Source organism: Chiloscyllium plagiosum, unplaced genomic scaffold, assembly GCF_037043375.1.
Source record: "Chiloscyllium plagiosum isolate Xiang-an unplaced genomic scaffold, Cpla_swu_hap1 HiC_scaffold_1, whole genome shotgun sequence".
In the NCBI taxonomy this organism is placed as follows: Eukaryota; Metazoa; Chordata; class Chondrichthyes; order Orectolobiformes; family Hemiscylliidae; genus Chiloscyllium; species Chiloscyllium plagiosum.
Genome location: NW_028270139.1, coordinates 110,621,049 through 110,637,677, shown reverse-complemented (window position 1 = coordinate 110,637,677; position 16,629 = coordinate 110,621,049). Strand labels below are relative to the sequence as shown.

The 16,629-nt window shown below is 37.6% G+C and overlaps 1 protein-coding gene across 7 annotated transcripts in view; it reads left to right on the top strand.

Annotated features, from left to right (window-relative positions):
* The window catches only part of LOC122548542 (talin-1), a 257,387-nt gene that overhangs the window by 96,974 nt on the left and 143,784 nt on the right, over positions 1-16,629 (top strand). For 2 of the 7 annotated variants that reach the window (XM_087989756.1, XM_087989757.1), the window contains exon 3: positions 16,024-16,207. The exons of the other annotated variants lie outside the window; for them this stretch is intronic. The gene's annotated coding sequence lies outside the window, so the exon portion shown is untranslated. The remainder of the gene's footprint in view (positions 1-16,023; positions 16,208-16,629) is intronic. 7 annotated transcript variants of the gene reach the window in all.

Sequence of the window (16,629 nt, the reverse complement as noted above, 5' to 3'; positions counted from 1 at the left end):
CTAGCATAGATAGAAGATTGGTTGCCTGGCAGAAAGCAGAGCATGGGGTTTAAAGGGTCCTTCTCAGAATGGCACCCAGTGACAAGTTGTGTTCCACAAGTGTCAGTGTTGGGACCGCAACCTTTCACTTTGTATATTAATGATCTCGATGAACGAACTAAGGGCATTCTGGCTAAGTTTGCAAATGATACAAAGATAGGTAGAGGGACAGGTAGCATTGAGGAGGTGGGAAGGCTGCAGAAGGATTTGGACAGGTTAGGAGAGTGGGCAAAGAAGTGGCAGATGGAGTACAACTTGAGAAAGTGTGAGGTCATGCATTTTGGGAATAATAGGGGCATGGACTATTTTTTAAATGGGGAGAAAATTCAGCAGTGTGAAGTGCAAAGAGATTTGGGAGTTCTCGTCTGGGATTCTGTCAAGATAAACTTGCAGGTAGAGACAGTAGTTAGGAAGGCAAATTCAATGATGGCATTTATTTTCAGAGGACTTTAATATAAAAGTAGCAATGTATTTTTAAGCTGTATAAGGCTCTGGTCAAACCATGTTTGGAGTACTGTATGCAGTTTTGGGCCCCATATCTCAGGAAGAATGTACTGTCCCTGGAGCATGTACAGGGGAGGTTCACCATAATGTTCCTAAGAATGAAGAGCTTAACTTATGAGAAAAGTTTTGAGGATTCTGGGTTTATATCTGTGGAGTGCAGAAGGATGAGGGGGGATCTAATTGAGACATGCTGAATGGTCTGGACAGAATAAATGTTGGGAAGATGCATCTATTGGTAAGAGAGACTAGGAACTGAGGGCACAGCCTTAAAGGAAAGGGAAGACCTTTTAGAATGGAGATGAGGAGAAACTTCTTCAGCAGCTTCAGTTGTGAATCGATGGAATTTATTGCCACAGAACGTTGTGGAGGCTAGGTCATTGAGTATATTTAAGACTGAGATGGATAGGTTCTTGAGTAAGAAGGGGATCAAAGATTATGGGGAGAATGGGGTTGAGACATTTATCAGCCATGATTGAATGGCAGAGCAGATTTGATGGGCTGAATAGCCTAATTTCTGACCTTATGGTCATTTGAATCGTTGAGCCCTATGCCTGATTAGCTTCTGGCTCAGATTATCATCTGTACACTATATTATCTTTGTGCTTAAGGTTTTTAATTTAATTCTTAGCTATTCATATTCCCTTAGCAGAATCACTTTCTTAATCTTACTCGACATTTGTATCCATGTGGACCACAACTACTGATCCTCCCTTTCCCACACCAAGTTCCTCTTCAGCCCTGGAGAAATGTTCTCCTGAAGGCACACAGCCTTCAGGGCTCTATTCATGGTTTCATAGAACAGTCTCCATCTCCCTAGGTGTACTGTCCTGCTTATTAAATTTGTTTTGAAAGCCCCAACTCTATTTGCTTATGTGCCTTGCAGTAGTTGCTTTCACTTACACAAACTGCAAAGGCATTGTTTGACAAGTGCATCAGCTGAGGTTCCTCCACCGCTAACTTCTGAATTCCCTTACCTAAATCACATGTAGCAATATCCTTCTGTTTTTGACCGCAGATCCAACATCAAGTAACTAACTTATGTTATTTCGCTTTCTTCATTCATTCACGGGATGAGGGCATTACTGGCTAGGCCACCATTTATTGTCTATCCCTAATGACCCATAGGGCAGTTATGTCGGATCACCGTTTCCTTTCCCAAAGAACATTAATGAACGAAGCGGGTTTTTCTGACAATCGACAATGGATTCTTAAACGTTTCATTAGATATCCAAATTTTTATTAAATTTAAATTCTACCATCTGCCAAGGCAGGATTTGAACCTGGTCTCCAGATTAACAGTCTAGTCATACAACCTTAGGCTATTCCCTCCCCATGCAATGTTGAGTGTTTTGGATATATTCCACTTAGCTTCCGCAATCTTAATCCTGTTGTATACTTTATAAATATTAAGACATTGTAACAGAGGAACTTAATGGCCAATTGGGAAATTTAGCTGGGATGGCATTGTTCATTGTGCAAGTGATTTAGCTTGCACTCTTGCAGTCCACACTCCCTTAATTGCCAAAACAAGGTTCTGTACACCAAAAGAATTTGTTTTGATATATGGTTTCTTTTACATAATGGAAAATTTGTATTTTTCATTTGGATAATGCTTAAATTAGTTTGTGTGGTACTTCTGTTATCTACAGCTAGGCTCTTACATTTTCATTTCTGTTTAAACTAGAGAAGGTGCACTTTCCGAATTAGTACCACCACATGTCCTCGAAATAATTTCAATTTTTGATCCCTTTTTGGATTAGTTTGATGTATTCCTCTAATATTTTTATTATCAAAACAACTTGCATCAATTTTGTTTGTCCTTTTGAATCATGCATGTTTGACGTTTGCTGGAGAACGATGTTCACAGTGGCAGATCTTCCAAAATTTAGATGATTCCTACTGAAAATGGCTGCTTAAATTATTAACAATGAATTTTATCATTTAAAAAGAGATGGGTTTGGTCTTTTTTTTAGTTTAAACTGCAGTCTGCAGAGATACAGTTCAGTCATTAGGAATACTCTGGAAAAGAATTGCACTGCATCAAAGATGGGGCTGCATTGTTAAAGACCCAATTCTCTGAGCCCCGTGATCAGGAGCATTCAGAAGCACAGCGTAGTCCTTGTGTCGTGATACCATGTGAAAACAGCATTCTACACAGTTGAGGCATTATGTGCCAAACTGTAAAAATGACATGGTCATATTTTCTTAATTGAGGAACTCTTGTTTTCATCAAATTGTGCTTCAGAGATAGAAATTGTTCTGCCATCTTAGATTATAGAACATAAAACATTACAGCGCAGTACAGGCCCTTCGGCCCTCAATGTTGCGCCGACCTATCATACCAATCTGAAGCCCATCTAACCTACACTATTCCTTGTACGTCCATATGCTTGTCCAATGATGACTTAAATGTATTTAAAGTTGGCGAATCTACTACCGTTGCAGGCAAAGCATTCCATACCCTTACTACTCTGAGTAAAGAAACTACCTCTGACATCTGTCCTATATCTATCACCCCTCAATTTAAAGCTATGTCCCCTCGTGCTCGCCGTCACCATACTTGGAAAAAGGCTCTCCCTGTCCACCTATCTAACCCTCTGATTATCTTCTATGTCTCTATTAAGTCACCTCTCAACCTTCTTCTCTCTAACAAAAACGCCCTCAAGTCCATCAGCCTTTCCTCGTAAGACCTTCCCTCCATATCAGGCAACATCCTAGTAAATCTCCTCTGCACTCTTTCCACATCCACATCCTTCTTATAATGCGGTGACCAGAACTGTACACAATACTCCAAGCGCGGACGCACTTGGAGTTTTGTACAGCTGTAGCATAACCTCATGGTTCCGGAACTCAATCCCTCTGGTTAATAAAAGCTAAAACACCGTATGCCTTCTTAACAACCCTGTCAACCTGGGTGGCAACTTTCAAGGATCTGTGTACCTGGACACCGAGATCTCTCTACTCGTCTACACTACCAAGAATATTACCATTAGCCCAGTACTTTGCATTCCGGTTACTCCGATCAAAGTGAATCACCTCACACTTGTCCGCATTAAACTCTATTTGCCACCTCTCAGCCCAGCTCTGCAACTTATCTATGTCTCTCTGTAACCTACTACATCCTTCGTCAGTATCCACAACTCCACTGACCTTATGTTAAAAATCTTACAACACCAGGTTATAGTCCAACAGGTTTATTTCAAAGTACTAGCTTTCAAAGCACTTTCAGAATTTATCATTTCAGTTGCAGGACACTAATCTTTTGCTATAAATTCTGTGTCTTATGATCCTGCTCCACAGCTACCTGATGAAGGAGCAGTGCTGTGAAACCTAGTAATTCCAAATAAACCTGTTGGATTGTAACCTGGTGTTGTGATTTTTAAGCTTTGTCCATTCCAGTCCAACGCCGACATGACCACAGCTTAGATTATGTTATTAAAGGAATGCTTTATTTCATTTTTTATTTATTGTGGGATGTGGGTGTGGCTGGCTAGCCAGCATTTATTGACTGCACCTGATTAATTGTATATGCAGCAGTTCACCTTTTTCCAGCTAGAAACCTCTTTTTTTGCATGAAATGATTTGGGAGTGAAAAAAGGAGCTTTTATCTTGAATTGAGTAGTGCCTTGACAAACATGTGTTTTACTGAGATCTTGAATCTTTTTGCTTTGTCTTTATTTTCCTTAGATACTTGTGTTACAGCTGAACATTGTGACTGCAATACATATTGAGTCTAGATTCAAAGATGACATTGTTCACTCAAATGGTACAATTAAAATGCGAATTAAAATGATAAACAACCTTTAAACTTGCAACTTTTTATTTCCTCTACTCCCCCTTTCGCTTTCTGCACGTTTGACCCCAAATACTTTCATTTCCAGCATTCAGAGGGCTGCTAATTTATAACTAGAGTGGGGAGCCAAAACTAATGCAGTGCAAGAACTGACATTCTCTTGCCAAATACATAGTTTCTTCTAGAGCGCCTAAAATGGAAATTTGATTATATGTAACACAAAGCGAATGCTTCTGTCCCAAGTAACTGTGTAACCACCATCCCAATAGATTTTAAACATTGCCGTTGTCTCTCTCGTCAAAATACAGCTGATATTATATAGAAAATATGAAATATATTTAACATAACTTCTGAAAATGTAATTAGCTCTGAGGCTTCAGTGTAAGACTTTGTGCGCACTGTTTAGTAAACATATGTGAAATTTCAGAAAAACTTAGTCATTAAGCAAGCTAGAGTTGAACTTTACTCTTTTAAACTTGTGCTTTTGTGGTTAAAATATGTTATCAGATCTCAACATGAAGACATTGTCTCATGTATTTAGGTTTACAGATATAAGCGTATCTTGAATATATCTTTTTGAATTTAAATAGGCGACTTAATCAGATAATGTGCAGCACCTCAGGAAGCTCAAATTGTGACTGCTAAAAGTGGTTTGATTAAACTTCCATCCCTGCTTCTATTAATATGCATGTAATGTAAATAATTTCAACTTGGCAAATAGCAAACAGAACTCTTAAACATTTTAGCTTCTCTGTACAAATTAGTTACATGCTAATTCTGACAAAGGCTTGTGTATGCATTATCCTTGGTTAATTCAGATAATAAATAATTTCTATTTGTTCTCTGTACATTAAAGTTATAGTCGCTATTACTTGAGAAGGAAAGGTTTGGAGTTTGAGGTTATTTAATGCCATTTATGTTTTTTCAGAATCATTCAGTTTGCAGTAAAAGATTTCTAACAAACTTTGAATGTACAGTTGTTGTTAAAATAATTTCCTCCAACTGGACCATTCAGGGGACGGTCCAGTGTAGGATGGCAATATTAAAAAAAATTGAGGCAGTTCTGTAATAGAAGAAGGTGGCTACTATTATTGATATTCCTAACTGAACCTATTGGTGTTCTGAATAACGTAATGCTCAGACAGTAGGATTTTTCATTTTATGTGCTGAAATTATATTGTGGAAATTTCTGAAGGAATAGTATGCACTCTATTTTGTTTGTTAGTTGCTACATAGAAAGATGCATTTAGGTCTACAGCTTAAAACACAACAGGAAATGAAACAAAATGCAGTATTGATTTGCAAAATTATAATTGCAAGGTTATTTATTGGATAGAATTGATGTGGAAAATATGAATGCGATTTGGTGTAGAAAGTGTAAGTATATCATTTCAGCAAAATATGAAGGGCCTTACCATTGAAGCAGCTCTCTGTTTACATATTTCTGCCCAATGTTGGTTCCCCACAATAATGCAGTTTGGTTTTTATGGCTTCCTGAAATTTTGTACCAGCTCATGGTTCTTAAGGGCAGTTCAGCTAACTGATAGCGAAAGTAAATTTGCTACGTTCGCAGACTTTTTTATGCAGTGTGATATTAGGATGGAAACTTTGGAGCTGATTCTTGGTCTCTCAACAACCCAGGATGCTTTTAAAACAATACAGTCACAGTTCCATTTGACACATTTTGTCATCTATCACTAGTTCAGATAATGCAAAAGAATTTAACCATTAAACTTTCTTAGATGAGAGGGTACAAAGGTCAAGGTCATACATGAGGTTTGGCAAGAGAGAATTGATGTTTTTACAGGAATAAAAGCACATTAGGTTGATTGGAGGGACTGAAAAAATTAATGGTTCTAGGAGACCATGGTAAATGAAAGATCAAGGACCAAGCATGAGCTAGAAAAGCATAGTTGTGGTTAGGTTTCAACATTCCTATATCTTTTGAAGGGGTTTTGGGGTACAGTGGATTCTGAGAATATTGAGGACATGGTAAGAAGCTCTAACAAGATGGGATGCTCACTGGACCAGAAAATATCTGAGCAGTAGATGGAAGGGCCATTTTGTGATGTGAACAGGGCCCACTAACACTGCCATTTGGAGGGACAGGTGGTGGGAATTATGGCCATGTGGCAAGACTTCAAGAAAGGATGAGGTGTCATAATCAAGATGAGGGAGATTCCAGTTGATTAGATTATTGAAAACTATTTCAGAATGCAGCAATCGAATGTAAATCATCTTTTAAATCCAATACCATTTTCAAAAGTGAATCTAGTACCCTGTTCACAACTTTGTATTGTTTCATCCTCTTTGTAGCTGTGAGGGTAAAGGTTAATTCAACAAAGCACTTCTGTTTGTGCAATAGTGTCCTTTTATGGTTTTGAACACTCGAGTCTGGTACGCTGACATTTGCAATAATTCACTGCAGCTGCCAGTGTTAGAAAATTGCCATTTAATCTTCCAAAGATTACATTGCAAAATACTCACTTGCTCACTATGCCTGACTTACTTGCTCCATTCCCACTAAGAATGTGTATGTACTAGAGTCCAGTAAATTTAAAATTTGAAAAGTTGCATGAAAAGCTACACAACAGTTCTGGTATTCGGGAGGCTACAAAGAATAGTGGTTTGGATCCTTGAACAATACATAGTGAAATACATTAACATTCTTCTCCATAACATGTGTTAAGAATGACCAAAGTCTTGAAAATAATTTGTTTTCAGAGAAAGTGCCAACCAAGTTGAAGTTCAAAGTTAAAATTTCTGGGGAGGAAAATAGCTGTCAGTCACTGTTTTGTACTTGAATTCCTTTTTGAACTGTTCTGTAGCATGATCTTTAAATTACACGGAATATCTAGCATAGAGGCAGACCATTCATAGAGTATTGGAAATATATAGCACTGAAAAAGACTCTTTAGTCCAACTCACCCATGCCGACCAGATATCCTAACTTAAATGAGTCCCATTTGCCAACATTTGGCCCATATCCCTCTAAACCCTTCCTATTCATATATCCATCCAGATAAATTTTTAAATGTTGTAATTGTACCAGCCTCCACCATTTCTTCGGCCGCTCATTCCATACATGCATCACCCTCTGTGTGAAAACGTTGTCCCTTAGATCCCTTTTAAATCTTACCCCTCTCACCTTAAACCTATGCTCTCTAGTTTTGGACTCCCCACCCTGAAGAAAAGACCTTGCCTATTTACCCTATCCATGCCTCATGATTTTATAAACCTCTACAAGGTTGTCCCTCAGCCTCCGATGCTCAAAGAAATATAGCCTCAGTCCATTCAGCCTCTCCCTTTAGCTCAAACTGTCCTACCCTCGCAACATCCTCGAAAGGGTTCAGAAAAGATTTTCAAGTTTCACAGCATCCATCCTAAAGCAGGGAGACCAGAATTGCAAGCAGTATTTCAATAGTGCCGAACCAATGTCCTGTACAACTGCAATATGATCTCCCAACTCCTAAACTCAATGCACTGACCAATAAAGGTACCAGTCCATGCTGCTCTCTTCCCCTTCTATCTCCTTCAGCACTTTATGATTTAGAGGAAAGTACTGTGAAGGTTAAATTAGAAAGTCACATGTTTTTCGGTAAATTCTCTAACAGTTAAGTTCCTGAATTATCAAGTATCGCCAAATATAGATCTGTTAGTAATCTTTGTATGTGTAGTTTCTCAGTGTTATGTTGTTAATGTTTTTTAAAAATACTTTAAAAAAAAATCTAATGCCTGGCTAAGTGACTGCACTTCAAAACTGATAAATTGGCTTTAAATCACTCTAGGACATATTGAAGACATACTTTAAAGTGCCACATTAATGTTCGTTCTTTTTCTTAATTGTATTATTTCTGAACTTCTGACTTCATTGATATGTTTAAAATCTTGTGGGGAAATTTTGACTCACTGATGGAAGACAAAGCAATGAGTTGAAGCAGAGAACAGTTTCCGCAAAGGAAGATATGAATTAGTTGAAAACTAATTATAGGCAGTAGTCAGAATTTCAATGAGTTTTCTAATAACTAAGCAGCAAATTTCAAAACAAATTTGAGACTGCTGGAGCCTTAGATCATTGAGACAAATTCACTTTTATCTACATCCTCCATGTATAAATCATTAGTGTTCATGAACTGCAACCAAATGGTGCATTTCTACTAATATTGCTAAAATATAAATGTTGTAGAGTCCTTGCTAAATTTTCATGATTATTACTTTATTCTTTCTTCAATTCTGATTTGTCAACTAAATGACTTCAGTTCACAAATCAGTTGTGAACTAAAGATGACTTTTGGATTGTGAGTGACAGTTTGTGTTAAAGGGAAAGCTGAGCCAAAAAAAAGCTCTGTTTATTTGAGACATCAGGCCTCAAATTGGTTTCTGATCTAAAGGATCAGCAGATGCTTTGTTACGGAGGATATCATTCTGTTTAAACATAAAGCAGAAGTTAGCTATTAACAAGGTCAGTACTTGAGAATGTGTTCCAGCAGGTCTGGAAAAAGCCCATATTCAAGCAAGTGCCAGGTGTTAAATGGTATGTGGGCATTGTGGAGGTGGTGGTCAGTCTGTCAGGAACTGTTGGACTATAACCTGGTGGTGTATAATTTTTAACTTTGTCCACCCCATTCCAAAACCGGCACCACCACCTCATGTCAGGAAGTGGTCAGCATTTGTATTCATTTTTGGATGTTGTTTCCTATGGTAAGGAATCTGGCTATTAATGCATGAAGATTTGACAGCTCTCTGCCTAAACTTCTATGAGCAGCTCTTGGAAGCTCAGAAAATAGGGAAACAAATTACAAGTATTAAAGCCTTTATCTGAGCGGACTGTAAAGGTGACCATGTTAGCATCTTCAGAAAATCAACCAAGAAACCATCATCTATGCCTATGGAATAATGCATTGTGAAAACCATTTTAAGTAATCTGACCAGATTACGTATCATTTTCTTTTTATTTATCCTTCAACTACATTGTCTGCCTTTTGTTTAAAAGGGTCTGAAAACATAGGTTTTTGGGTTAAAAGCATAGACCAATTAGATTATTTTGTTTCAATTTTGCTCTGGTTGTTAATAAATTACTATGTTGTTTGTTTAAGACCCAAACTGGTGTCTGGGATTGTTTATTCAAAAAGTCTGGTTTCAAAAAGGAATCATGGGGGTCAACTCTGAAAATCATTGAAGGTTTTAATTTTACTCTGAATGTAAAGAAAGGCTGATTTGATTTGTCATAAGAGGTTCAATATGAAAAGCAATGGATGGCTCACTACCCTCCGACTGAAATGACACATTCTGCTTAGTTGTATAATGGATTGAGTGCTGTTCATAGTGAAGCTCTAGCAAAAGGGCTTCACTTCAAATGCGGAGTCAACATATACAATTGCATTTTATAGATGCATGAACAAATGCTACTTATTTTTCATTTTGGTTAGTGCTATACTTATTTGGCTGATTCCTAATTCTGCGCAACTGACAAAAGTGCTGAAGTAAATTGTGACCATGATGGGTAACCGGAAAGACCTGGTAAATTTATATTCTGATGAAGGATTGTTGGGACTTGAAACATTAACTCCCTCTACAGATGCTGTCAGACCCGAGTTTCTTCAACACCCTGTTTTTGTTCCAGGAAAGTCTATCTTACTGGCCTTTGGCTTTAGAAAGTCCAGCAAGTTTAGTTCAGCTGAGGGAATGTTGTACATGCCAAAATGGTATCACTAATAAGACAGTAAATGCGATGTACAAGTGGCTAGGATGGTGAATTAATAGTTGTTTGATATTCAGATTTTTCATGTAGCTTTTTATTGGTATTGTGAACACTAGTAGAGTCATGAACTGGGTACAAAAGAATTTAAAGAAACTAAGGCCATTTGCCTAATTTCATTGTTGTATTTCTTTCTGTAATCTAAAACCTATCCCACTGATTTGCTGTTTCCCTGTAGCCAGATATATTCCCCACTTTAAGATGTTTTATCCAGTTTTCTGTTAAATGTTACAATGGTCTTTGATTCAACCTTCCTCTGTGGCAAAAGCGTTTTAAATTCCTGCAACTCTCCAATAATACACTTCTCTTGATAAAACTAATATCAAATGTTGATCCCTTACTCAAAGTTTTGTATGAGTCTAGAATCATGTAAATACTTTTATACATTCTGACATATTGATAGCGTCCAGATCTGTTCGGCAGTTTCGCTTTTTCTGCCCATTTTCTCACAAAGTGAATTCCATTGTCCTTTTTTTTTATGCCTTTCGACTTGAGTACACGCTCCCATTTCTTTGCCCTGTATTTCTTCATATTTAGTACAATAACTTACATTTGCCACTTGTTACATTGGTGCATTGCTTTAAACCAGGGGTGGGGAACCTGCGGCCTCTAGGCCATTGTGTGTGGCCTTTTGAATGACTCCAAATTTTGCAGAACAAATCTTTTATTTTTTATTAATGTTTTTTCATCCTTTATTATTTTGTTTTAATCTTAAAGTGAATGTATTTAAAATACCAGAGAGTAAAAGAAAATTCAACAAAATAATCCCCACTTATTGCTGCGAATCTACATTCTCCTACTCAACCAAAATCAAGGCGCCCTTAAGGTCACAAATGACGGATACCTATCTAGAGGATCAGCTAAAACTGCAGACCTCCATGCTGCAACCAAATATTCAAATGCTTTCCTACAAAAAGTAGTCACAACAAAGTCATTAAAAGGTTAGTTAACTTTAGAATTAACATTTTTTTTCATTTTTTTTGTTAGTTAGTACATAGTAGTTAGACTTTTACAAAATAATGTGAATTTTGAAGAATATATAATTGAAGTTTCTTGGATGCGGCCTTATTAGATTACAACTAACATAGTGCGGCCTTCCAACATAAAAAGTTTCCCCACCTCTGCTTTAAACCATCTACAGTTCTTTCTTGGTGTCGTCAGCAAATGTTGAAGTTTATCAAAATCCAAATTGTCTGTGTGTATCGTTTTTTTGTCATAAGCTAAAGTGCATATGTACATCTCTGATGGGTAGGTAAACAATTTGTATGAAAATATTCCAATGTGCTCCTGTCTGTGAATTTGAAGAAGCTATCACAGTACACTAGTGGGTGGGCTGTCAGCTGCAACAGAAATTAAATTGTAAAGTGTCAACAGGAGACTCTAATTTCAATTATTGAATGTTTGTGAGCTTTAGTCTCCCTCAGAATGTTTGCCAGTCTAATTTGGAAGACTTAGGATTCACAGGCTGACTATTTGTTTCAACCTGCAATGCAAAGACTATACTAACCATGCATCAAACTGTCCTATCTTACCTGATAGCAAGTGTTGGAAACAGTACTTGATTTTCTGACTTTTAGTTAAGTACAATATTTACATACCAAGCATAAACCTTAATTTAGAATAGTTTTGGAAAATTTTTGACATCTCCATTATTTTATACTTTTTCAGGAATAAATCCAGAAATGGAAGGGACTCAAAAAAATTACAATAGCCAGGAAAGCAAATTGTTGGCTCCAGGGTTGATAAGACCCCTGGCTCTAATGGACTTAATCTTAGGATATAAAAGCAAGTGGGTGGTGAGACAGTTGCCAAGTGAAGATTTTAATAATGATAATATCACTGGGCTAGTAATTCATAGACCCAGTCTAATTATCTGGGGGCAGTGGGTTTGAATTCTACTGTGGCAGTTAGTGAAATTTTTGAATTCAATAAAATCTGAAATTAAAAGCTTAGTTTAACTGTGACCAACTACTGTCAATTGCTATTATTTTTTTTTAAAAGACTGGTTCACTAATGAATTTTAGGAAAGGGAATATGTTGTCCTTACCTGGTTTAACATGTGCCTCTGGACCCACTGTGCTTGATTCTAACTTGCCTCTGAAATGGAAGCTGTTCTGTGTATCAAGATCACTGCAAAGTCTGAAAGATGGGAAACTGGTTAAGTCATTTGGCATAGACTTAAGCACCTGAAGGAACTATGGCAAACACAGCCCTATCAAAAATAATACTTCTGAATAGCATATGAGGATTTGTGCCAAAAATGGGAGAGGTGTTCCACAGCAGAGTCAAACAACAACCTGAGGTCCTTGATTGAAAGTATAACTATTTCCCAGGCACCCCCACCACTATCGTTTGGGTATGTCATATCCTGCCAGCACAGCCGCTGCCACAATGGTTGACCAGAGTGTCTACGCATTCTGTGGTAACTCCCTTTCTGTTCACATTTCAACGTATGTTACAGCTGCCAAGCCAACACTGGTGGTACACTGTAGGAAGGTGTTGAGCTAGGGGTTCTCAACACTGATACCAGAGCCTAATCCCATTGCATCAGGCCAAATATGAACAGGGTACCTGCTTCCTATTTACCTCTTGCTGAGTCGGTGTAGCTCCAACAGCATGCAAGAAATTTGATACTGTTCAGAATAAAGCATGTAGCTTGATTGGCACTCAATCAGCGTCTTCAGTATTTCACTTTCTTTGTTGCTGCTTTGTTTCCATGGTAATGTATGCCATCTCCAAAATGCACTGCAGCAACTTTCTGGCTGTTTTGATTGCGACTTCCAAACCAGCGATCTCAAAGATTCTGAGGCAACAAATGCATGTGAACATATTTACATGTGATTTATCTCCAACCCAGACACCATATATCACCATGTCTTAACTGGTTGATTGCAATCCTGGAACTTCCCTAATAGTGACACTGGGTGTATCTTCCCTCCATGGACTGCAGTGCTTCAAAAATGCAACTCATTAACTACTACTCCAGTGAAGTAAGGGATATGCAAAAGTCTTTAGTGAACCAGATTTTTTTCTACGACAATTGACAGTAGTTACTTAGTCACTGTTAGACCAAGCTTTTAATTTCAGATTTTATTAAATTTAAATTTCACAACTGCCATGGTGGAATTCAAACACTCTGCTGACCTAGCCACCACCTTCAACATCTCTTGGATGAATTTTTAAAAAATTTCTTTTAATTTTCCAAAATTCCCTAAATTTGGGGCAGAGAATGGAACATCTCAGATGTTAACTGAAAGACAGAAAGCAAGAATCTACAAGTTAAGGTAATATTAAAGTCATTATAGCAGGGCACTTAGAAAAATATGTGGCAATCAAACAAAGTCTGCTGTGGTTTTGTGAAACTGACATTATGAATAATCAATTCATTGAAGTTTGGTTGAAGACATGACATGCTGTGGGAAAGAGGAATTGTGGATTTCGAGAAGGCTTTTGATGGTGTAACATATCAAAGGTTATTATGGAAAATAAAAGCTTGTGATGTAAGATGTAACATTTGGCATGGTCATAAGATGTCTAGCTAACAAGAAGATGGATAATTTTGTAAGACATAACGCGTGACGTGATACAAGGGTCAGTGGTAAGACTTTGGCTTTTAAAAGTATACATTCAGGAGATTGCATCTAGCCTATCAAATTTTGACTTCAATTATATGTTTGTAGTATCTGGAACCTTTAATGGTCTAAAATATTTTTCAATAAAAGTCAATCTAAAATGGCTGCCGTGATCACTGGTCTCTTGGACCTGCCTCATTCTGTGGTCCAATATTGAACAATTTGACTTGAAACGACCATTTTAGCTAAACACATTAAAACGAGGCATTGATTCAGTATCAAGAATGTTGCATCTTCAGTTTTAATTCACGTTTCTATGCACATATTGGGGAATAAGGGTTGCCTACAAATGTAGCATTGAAAGACAATCAAACCCACTTGGAAATATGCAAACAAATCCTAAACAAATATGCAAACAAAACATTTCTGTAGATGTTTTTGAGCAGCAGAGTACAAAAGGAAGAATGAGCTTGTAACAAGAGCTGGAAGCCCCTCGTCCTGTTTCTCTCTCGCCCTTGGAAGAAAGACTACACTTGATGTTGAATAAAATAACTATTCACTGAGAACTCCTGGACATCAACTGACCTTGCTGCTATTGCGGGTGTGTTAACCATTAAACCACTCAGGTGAAAATCTAACATCTCCAAGACTATGGATTTTAGAACTGCTTGGCCTTTATTCATCCTCTACTAACACTCTGTCCTATTTTAACCAGTGCTTGTCATAGAGTCATAGACTAGAGTGGTGCTGGAAATGTTGGAATCCTGATGAAGGGCTTGAAACGTCGATTTTCCTGCTCCTCGGATGCTGCCTGACCTGTGCATTTCCAGCACCACTCTAATCTTGACTCTAATCTCCAGCATCTGCAGTCCTCACTTTCGCCATAGAGTCATAGACGTCTGTGGCGCAGAAAAAGGCCCTTTCCCCATTGAGTCTGTACTGGTCAAAAATGAGCATTAACTATTATAATCCCATTTTCCAGCACTTTTCCCATAGCCTTGCAAGTGTACATCTAAATACTACTTAAATGTTAAGAGGGTTTCTGCCACTTCCTTTCATGCTTTTGTCCAGCAGGATGAAAAAAACTTGGGAGAAACTAAAAGTATTGTCCTTAAATTGGAAGCTTAAAATGGGTAGCCAGTTGAGTTTCTGTGCAAAAGCCAGAGAAACAGAAGATGCAAAATAGATAATGAAATATCTAGATGTGTAAACTAAAGGTAGTGTTAAAGGTCGAGAGAAAAAGGCAAGAAAGGCAAAAGGGAGGGGGAAGGTGGGGTAATAAAATTGGGAGGGAGACAGAATATCGAAAAAGAGACAGAATATCGAAAAAGAGAGAGAGAGAGAAAATATCTGTGTTGAGGGAATCTCACCTAACCCAGTTGTAGACTAAAGAATTTAAGTTTGCCAATTTAAACCCCAAGTTTGAGGAAGAGGTGAATGCCTTTCTAATCTCTTCTGAAAAATTAGCCAAGCAGATTAAGTGACCATGCAGCATTGAACATTGCAGAGTGAGCTATCCCTGGTGTTCCAGAGAGTGGGTAACATATCAGAGGAATACCCGTTCCCAAAACAAAAGGAGAAAGGAAGGGCAAATAACCTATAACAGACATCACTGGCGGACACCATCAAGGACATACCAGTGAAGAGATAGTAGATTTATTCACTTGGCAATCAAAGGAACAGGGCTAAGTTTAAAACTTTAATCTCTTCAATTGGTTTGACATTAAATTAAATGAGAATGAGGTTCAGAATGCAAGTTGTGACACCATATAGGAGGTGTCTGATTAACACCCACCAACTTCCTGGAGACCATATTTGTAAAAGTTCTTATGTATGGCACATGAAGTATAAAACTGGCAATGAAAGGCTAGGACTTGAAAGTATGACACAGCGCAGAGAAAGTTTGGTTACTAGTCCCAAACTAGGTTTTGAATCCAGGTTACGATGAATAGAGGGAATGTGAAATGTGTTGATGCCTCAGTTTTGCATTGTTACTCCAAATTCATTCTGTGACAGAAGGTTCACCAGTCAACAAAAACTTCATTTTCACACACACAATTTCCTAGTTTTGAATTTTTGTTATCATTGTAACTTGTAGATTTAACTGTTGCTGTATTTGTAGATTAATCATACATCGAGAACTTTGATACCTACAGACTTTGCCAACAGTAAAACAATTGTGATCTAAAATATAGCACCTTGAGGGCTTGGGACTTTTGACACTGCATAGCTTCTATTCTTTCTGACTGTACCAAATGCTGTCATCCTTATAAATTTGTTTGTGTGTGTATTTGAGAATGTTAAGTGTTTGTTTCCTCAAGTATGCCTTAGTAATTGGTTCCTTAATTTTGATCTAGTGAACTATGTTTTGATTGAAGTGCAATAGCTGGATGCTGAAGAGAGAATAAAAGTATCTGTTGCCACCGACTTGAAGGTGTTACAAAGGGTGTTGATTCACCCTTTCTCATCTCATCATAACAACATAAATAACTCATGAAGGCACTGAACATGTTGCTGCATTTATTGATGATACAAAGATAGGTAAGAAATAAAGTTCTGAAGCGGACATAAGACTACAAGGGGGATATAGATAGGTTAAATAAATGGACAAAAATCTTCCAATGGGATATAATGTAAGCAAATGTGATGGTCTCTTTTGGCTGGAAGAATAAAAATGAACATCATCTAAATGCTGAAAGACTGCAGATACTGGTGGGATCTGTGTCCCAGTGTATGAATTTCAAAAGCTTAACATGCAGGTTCATCTAATTAGGAAAGCTATAGTATTGTTTGAGTGTAACTACATACAAAAGTAGGAATGATATGTTTCGGTTATACACTGCGTTGGTGAGACCATATCTATAGTCTTTGGTCTTATCTGGTCTCCTTATTTAAGGAAGAATGTAAATGCATTGAAAGCAGTGTAGAGAAGATTTAACAGGCTAATACTGGAATAGGTAGGT